Source organism: Ipomoea nil, unplaced genomic scaffold (assembly GCF_001879475.1).
Source record: "Ipomoea nil cultivar Tokyo-kokei standard unplaced genomic scaffold, Asagao_1.1 scaffold1401, whole genome shotgun sequence".
Classification (NCBI taxonomy): domain Eukaryota; kingdom Viridiplantae; phylum Streptophyta; class Magnoliopsida; order Solanales; family Convolvulaceae; genus Ipomoea; species Ipomoea nil.
In genome coordinates, this window is record NW_017617829.1 from 823,072 (window position 1) to 830,450 (window position 7,379).

Sequence of the window (7,379 nt, forward strand, 5' to 3'; positions counted from 1 at the left end):
CCGTCAATAATTAACCCAGTTGCTACTGAATATTAGAATAATTTGTAGCACAACATTATCTAATATAGCAAATAATTATATAAGGAAATAACTAGTAGGCCTCCCTAGCAATTAAATGATACAACTATTCAAATAACTTAGAAGAATATTTAATACCCAAATGCATAAAAATTATATAATAAAAATAAATAAATAATCTTATAGAATAATCAATTCCGGGGCTTCAATTCACTAAACCAAGCTAAAGAAATTAGCAACGAATGGACATTGATAATAACTTTACAGAATAATCGAGAGGGGAAGAATGAACGATTTTTAATAGGAAACCTACACTATTTATACTACTCTAAAAATATTTTCCAATCATTTTCCTACCACCCGTTTCCTACTTTTGTTCCGCACAACATGATCTTTTGACAATTCTTGTAATGATGCCGTGGGAATAGCGCTGCAATTGATGAAATGCTTCCAATTTGTTCGCTGGTGCGCCACATGATTTGTATGAAGCTTTGCCGCACGTCCTGAAGAAGCATTCAAATAATGTTAATTATTTTGTTTCTTTTGTCTTTAGGATAGGAATTGGACTAGCTAATAATACTAATAAAAATATATATATATATATATATATATATATATATATATATATATATATATATATATATGTTTATAGGATAGTACGTATTATATATATATATATATATATACTAGTATGTATTATATATATTATTTATTATATATTATATATTATATATAAAAAGAACTAATTATTAGATAATATTAAATAACTAATGCAAAATTATTATAAAAATGTACCTAAAATATGAGTGTAAAATATGTTGATCATAACACAAACAAGTTGTAACACCCCCGATTTTTTGCATAATTTAAAACATTTTAAGCTTAATAAATACGATAAGATCTAATCATTGATTCAATAATAATGCGGAAGCTAAACATAATATTCTGGGGTGTTAAGACACACCTAAGCTAAGAACTTAGATGCACAGGCTACTAAACAACTAAACATAATCCAAAAGTAACATCTGTTTAACATAGTGGCTCACAGGCCGTCAAACTAAAGCTAGTACTAACTAAAACTAGGAACCACGACTCCGTCTAGTGCACTCTCGAATCAACTAGTCTGTACCTGAAAAACATATGGTGTAGCTACCGTTAGTGAATAATGCAAAGTAACCTACTCCCACGCGTTGAGTACAATAAGTATAGATATAAGAAAATCATTTCGAGACTTGGTAATACATAGATATAGTCTTAACAACTCTAGCTTTAAAATCTGAATATAGACTCATTGGGGAATACACCCATCAACATAACCAAATTCATGACATACCAATAGACTTGTCCTCAAGCAAGGTCATTATTAACAAAAAATAGATAAAGAAGTTAAAAATAAAATGAAGTATTTGATCGAGCTTTAACCAAATAGCCTTTCAAATTTATTTGCCTCATCTATGCAAAATTAATGTCAACTCAAGGAATGCATAAAACAATTGACTAGAAATTAAAAACTATAGCAACTAAATTAAATATAAAACGTGTGCTGTCACCCCTTGTATGAGCTATACAAAAACTCAATAAAATAAATATGAAAATTTCACAAAATATAACCTAAGCCAAATTCATAAATATTCTATCATAGTGCAAGTGAAAAACATGGAGGAAACAAGGGTCTAAGGCATTTATTAAAAATTAAAAAGCAATTGCTCGTCTATTCCATAGTTCACTCATTATTTTTCTCTTTTTGACTTTTTCCAAAGAGAACTTCCCCAAAAAAACCTCGCCATTTTACAACAGGCATGTTTGGATTTTCAATTTTGTGTGTACTCATAAACTAGACCACGACATTTATTTATTTATGGTACATCTGTAGGTGGCTGATTCAGTGGAGTAGAATCTCTGAAATTATTGCAAACAAAATAAAATGAAAAACACACTCTTTTATTTTATTTATATTTTTAAAATATTTTTTTCACCTCACTTATGCCACGAATATGATCCTTGAACCAACACAGTACACCACAATTTATAGCACTCAAGAATTGTTTAAGAATTTGAAAAATGTAATATAAAGTGAAAGATGCATATAAACTACCTAAGAAATTGTATAGAGCACATAAGGGTATTTGTAATTTTCAAATTCTATTTTTTTTTTATTTTTATGTTTTTTTTTTTTTGACAAAGTTATTTAAAATATGAAAATAAAGAAATTAACAACTAGTCACATGCAATATACACACTAAGAGTTGACAAAAACATGCATCATTTTCATCATAGGCTATTCAAAGAGCTTATTAGGTAAAAGCTTAAGTTCTTATATTTTTAAAAGTAAATTTTTTTTTTTAATGAATGACAATTTTTTTTTTCAAAAGAAAGAATGATATATATATATATATCAAAAGATTGACAAAACTTTCAAAATAGAAATCCCTTTGATACGATCCCACATCGGCTCCACAAGAGATTGTGGAGTGGTACTTAAGTTGGGGCCAAACCTCCACTCATGAGCTAGCTTTTGTGGTGGGGTTAGGGTTTTGGCTTGAGTATCGTATCAATTGGTGCTCTTGTTGAGAGGCCGGAGTGTGGTGGGAAAGGGCTACCTGGAAGAGGGCTACCCGGTGCTTGATAAGGTTCAAAGGGAACCGAGAAGAGTCCAGAGTGAAAGTTATCCAGAGTGAAGCCGTCCACTCATCCGGTGCCGGCCTAGCGGAGGGAGCGACCTAGAAAAGGGCTACCTGGTGCTTGATAAGGTCTGGAGTGAAGCCATCCAAGGGGGAAAAGGGCTACCTGGTGCCGAGAAGAGTCCGGAGTGTGAGCCGTCTAGAGTAAGAGTGAAGCCGTCCACTCATCCGGTGCCAGCCTAGCGGAGGGGGCGACCTAGAAAAGGGCTACCTGGTGCTTGATAAGGTCTGGAGTGAAGCCATCCAAGGGGGAAAAGGGCTACCTGGTGCCGAGAAAAGTCCGAAGTGTGAGCCATCTAGAGTAAGTCACCGCGAACGTCGGCTTCTCAAGGGGTGGGTAATGATACGATCCCACATCAGCTCCACAAGAGATTGTGGAGTGGTACTTAAGTTGGGGCCAAACCTACACTCATGAGCTAGCTTTTGTGGTGGAGTTAGGGTCTTGGCTTGAGTACCGTATCAATTGACCCTAACTCCACCACAAAAGTTAGCTCATGAGTGGAGATTTGGCCCCAACTTAAGTACCACTCCACAATCTCTTGTGGAGCCGATGTGGGATCGTATCATTACCCACCCCTTGAGAAGCCGACGTCAGCGGCGGCTTACTCTAGACGTCAGCGGGGTTAGGGTTTTGGCTTGAGTACCGTATCAATTGGTGCTCTTGTTGAGAGGCCGGAGTGTGGTGGGAAAGGGCTACCTGGAAGAGGGCTACCCGGTGCTTGATAAGGTTCAAAGGGAACCGAGAAGAGTCCAGAGTGAAAGTTATCCAGAGTGAAGCCGTCCACTCATCCGGTGCCGGCCTAGCGGAGGGAGCGACCTAGAAAAGGGCTACCTGGTGCTTGATAAGGTCTGGAGTGAAGCCATCCAAGGGGGAAAAGGGCTACCTGGTGCCGAGAAGAGTCCGGAGTGTGAGCCGTCTAGAGTAAGAGTGAAGCCGTCCACTCATCCGGTGCCAGCCTAGCAGAGAGGGCGACCTAGAAAAGGGCTACCTGGTGCTTGATAAGGTCTGGAGTGAAGCCATCCAAGGGGGAAAAGGGCTACCTGGTGCCGAGAAAAGTCCGAAGTGTGAGCCATCTAGAGTAAGTCGCCGCGAACGTCGGCTTCTCAAGGGGTGGGTAATGATACGATCCCACATCAGCTCCACAAGAGATTGTGGAGTGGTACTTAAGTTGGGGCCAAACCTCCACTCATGAGCGAGCTTTTGTGGTGGAGTTAGGGTCTTGGCTTGAGTACCGTATCAATTGACCCTAACTCCACCACAAAAGTTAGCTCATGAGTGGAGATTTGGCCCCAACTTAAGTACCACTCCACAATCTCTTGTGGAGCCGATGTGGGATCGTATCATTACCCACCCCTTGAGAAGCCGACGTCCGCGGCAGCTTACACTAGACGGCTCACACTACGGACTCTTCTCGGCACCAGGTAGCCCTTTTCCCCTGTGGATGGCTTCACGCCGGAACTTATCAAGCACCAGGTAGCCCTTTTCTAGGTCGCCCCCTCCGCTAGGCCAGCACCGGATGAGTGGATGGCTTCACTCTAGATAGCTTTCACTCTGGACTCTTCTCGGTTCCCTTTGAACCTTATCACGCACCGGGTAGTCCTCTTCCAGGTAGCCCTTTCCCACCACACTCCGGCCTCTCAACTAGAGAACCAATGATACAGTACTCAAGCCAAGACCCTAACTCCACCTCAAAAGCTAGCTCATGAGTGGAGGTTTGGCCCTAACTTAAATACCACTCCAAAATCTCTTGTGGAGCAATGATACGATCCCACATCGGCTCCACAAGAGATTGTGGAGTGGTACTTAAGTTGGGGCCAAACCTCCACTCATGAGCTAGCTTTTGTGGTGGAGTTAGGGTCTTGGCTTGAGTACTGTATCATTGGTGCTCTTCTTGAGAGGCTGGAGTGTGGTGGGAAAGGGCTACCTGGAAGAGGGCTACCCGGTGCTTGATAAGGTTCAAAGGGAACCGAGAAGAGTCCAGAGTGAAAGCTATCTAGAGTGAAGCCGTCCACTCATCCGGTGCCGGCTTAGCGGAGGGGGCGACCTAGAAAAGGGCTACCTGGTGCTTGATAAGGTCCGGAGTGAAGCCATCCAAAGGGGAAAAGGGCTACCTGGTGCCGAGAAGAGTCCGGAGTGTGAGCCATCTAGAGTAAGCCGCCGCTGACGTCGGCTTTTCAAGGGGTGGGTAATGATACGATCCCACATCCGCTCCACAAGAGATTGTGGAGTGGTACTTAAGTTGGGGCCAAACCTCCACTCATTAGCTAGCTTTTGTGGTGGAGTTAGGGTCTTGGCTTGAGTATGATAGGAATATTTTTGTAAGTTTTGATGAGCCAAATGTACTTTAGATCCCCTTAGTTTTTAGGTCTTTTAGTACAAGCATCATAAATCAGAATATCGAGTCAAAGGGAATCTACCATATGAAGAACAAAATTAATTTGGGAAATTAATTTTGGTCCTACGAGTATTCATCCGAGAAAGAAGCATAAAGGAATGGCGTTGCAAGAAATGACTGGATGAGCCTAACGGCAAAATGGTAGAAGTCTTTATTTAAAACGATCATACCTAGGATTGATTTCCCCCAAGGACTTATTTTTTACAAGTCAAGAAGTCATACACGAACAACGCTTTTAAAGGAGCTCGATGCGGACAAGCACAATGTCCTTAAGGAGCACAATGTGTACAAGCAAGATGTCAAGATGTGCCAAAGGACCACAATGTCTGAAAAGGAGCACAATGTCTTAAAGGAGAACAATGTGAACAAGCACGATGTGTCCAAAGGAGCACAATGTGACCAAATCAGAGAAGCACAATGTTCAAGTCAAACAAGCAAGAAGTGCCCTAGTCAAAGGAGCACAATGTGGCAAAGAAGCAAGATGATCGGAAAATGGATAAATTCGAAGGAATTTATTTTGAATTAGCCCACATGCCACAAGAATCCAAAATTGCCTGAAGATATTGATCAGAACGGAAAAATATTTATGAAGACATGAATATAAAAACTTATCCTAAAAATAAATTCTATCAGAAGAATTTATTTCAAAGATTCGTTGGAAACTCAAATTGACAACAAAAATAATATTTTAAGAAACAACTTGAAAATCAAGTTGAGATAAATATTATTTTGTCAGGCAAGTTGACAATCAAATCAAAATTGAAGATCTACTATTGTCAACAATATCAGGCTATGAAGATTCAAATTTCAAATATCAAATTATCCCACTCCAACGGATATATTTGATTGCCTATAAAAAGCCATGAAGACTTGAAGAAAGATAGAGGTGAATACAAAAAAAAATACGAACAAGTGAATACACACGAGAGAAGAAGTGCAAGTGCTCAAATATTCTTAGAGACTTTGTCAGAATAGTCTCAAAACTAGTTGGAGAGAGATACAATTACCTTTGTATTTGTAATTGTAAAAAGGAGTATAGCTGTGTGCAAAATACTCTAGTGAGTGTAGCTGTGTGCAAAATACTCTAGTGAGTGTAGCTGTGTGCAAAATACTCTAGTGAGTGTAGCTGTGTGCAAAACACTTAGTTGGCGTTGAGTATAGCTGTGTGCGAAATACTCGGAGTTGAGTGTAGCTGTGTGCGAGACACTCGGAGTTGGGTGTAGCTGTGTGCAAGACATCCGGAAGAAGTGCTTGTGTAGCTGTACAGTTCTCTTAGTTAATTGGGCATAACTCTTTACACTTATTTATTCCGCTGTGCAGTTCAAGCTTACTCTATTTACTTCCTACTTAGAGTAAAAGTTACCAAAGAGTTATTTATTGTGAAAAAGTTTGAAAGTCTATTTACCCCCCCCCCCCCTCTAGACTTTCACCACCCTATCGGGACTAACAATTGGTATTGGAGCGGTTGTCTATTTGAGTCAATTTTTGACTGCTAGACAGATCTCGAAAAATCAAAATGATGAAAAGAGATATGGCTCTTGCCCAAAATCTATTGTTTTCCTTAGAAAAACTTGATGATTGGAAAATTCGCATGCAGGTACATCTATCCGCATTACATGATGAAATGTGGGAAGTGGTTACGAGTGGTCCAATTGAGATTTTACAAGTCAACACTTCATCCGTACAAACAAGTGACACTCCACAATATATTCCAAAACCGAAAGCGAAATGGTCTCGTGAAGATAGAACAAGAAATAAATTGGACAATATTGCCAGGGATATTTTGTTTAAATCTATCGATGACACGATATTTCCAAAAGTTCGAAAATGTCAATCCGTGAAGGAAGTTTGGGAAACGCTCATTCAAATTGGTGAAGGAGACGAGCAAGAAAAGGATAATAAGCTCACCATAGCATTAAAGAAATTTGAGGATTTCAAAATGCTAAACGGCGAGAATATTACCGACATGGAAACAAGATTTGCCAAAATCTTAGGAGAGATTAATGATCTTGAAAAAGATATTAATAAAAAAGAAACCTCTCTCAAAATTCTACGTGGTCTACCATCTACATGGGACATGAAGGTCACGACCATGAGAGATCATAGGGATCTAAAAACCCTATCGACCGATAAGCTCTTTAGTGATCTAAAAGCTTATGAATTTGAGATGAAATCAAGATTAGAGGAAGATCATGTAGAAAAGAACAACGCGCTTGTCGCTGAGCAACCATCAACTTCAAGGTCAGTACAAAATGTTGAATTATTGCCTAATGATCAATTTGCT

The 7,379-nt window shown here is 39.4% G+C and overlaps 1 long non-coding RNA gene across 1 annotated transcript; it reads right to left on the reverse strand.

Moving 5' to 3' along the window:
* Positions 1 to 2,206: 2,206 nt before the first annotated feature.
* On the reverse strand, positions 2,207 to 6,404 carry LOC109186056. Its single transcript, XR_002055078.1, has 3 exons — positions 6,394 to 6,404; positions 4,011 to 4,013; positions 2,207 to 2,331 (listed from the first exon to the last, which is right to left on the reverse strand). It is a non-coding gene; the product is annotated as an uncharacterized LOC109186056 (long non-coding RNA).
* Positions 6,405 to 7,379: the final 975 nt, after the last annotated feature.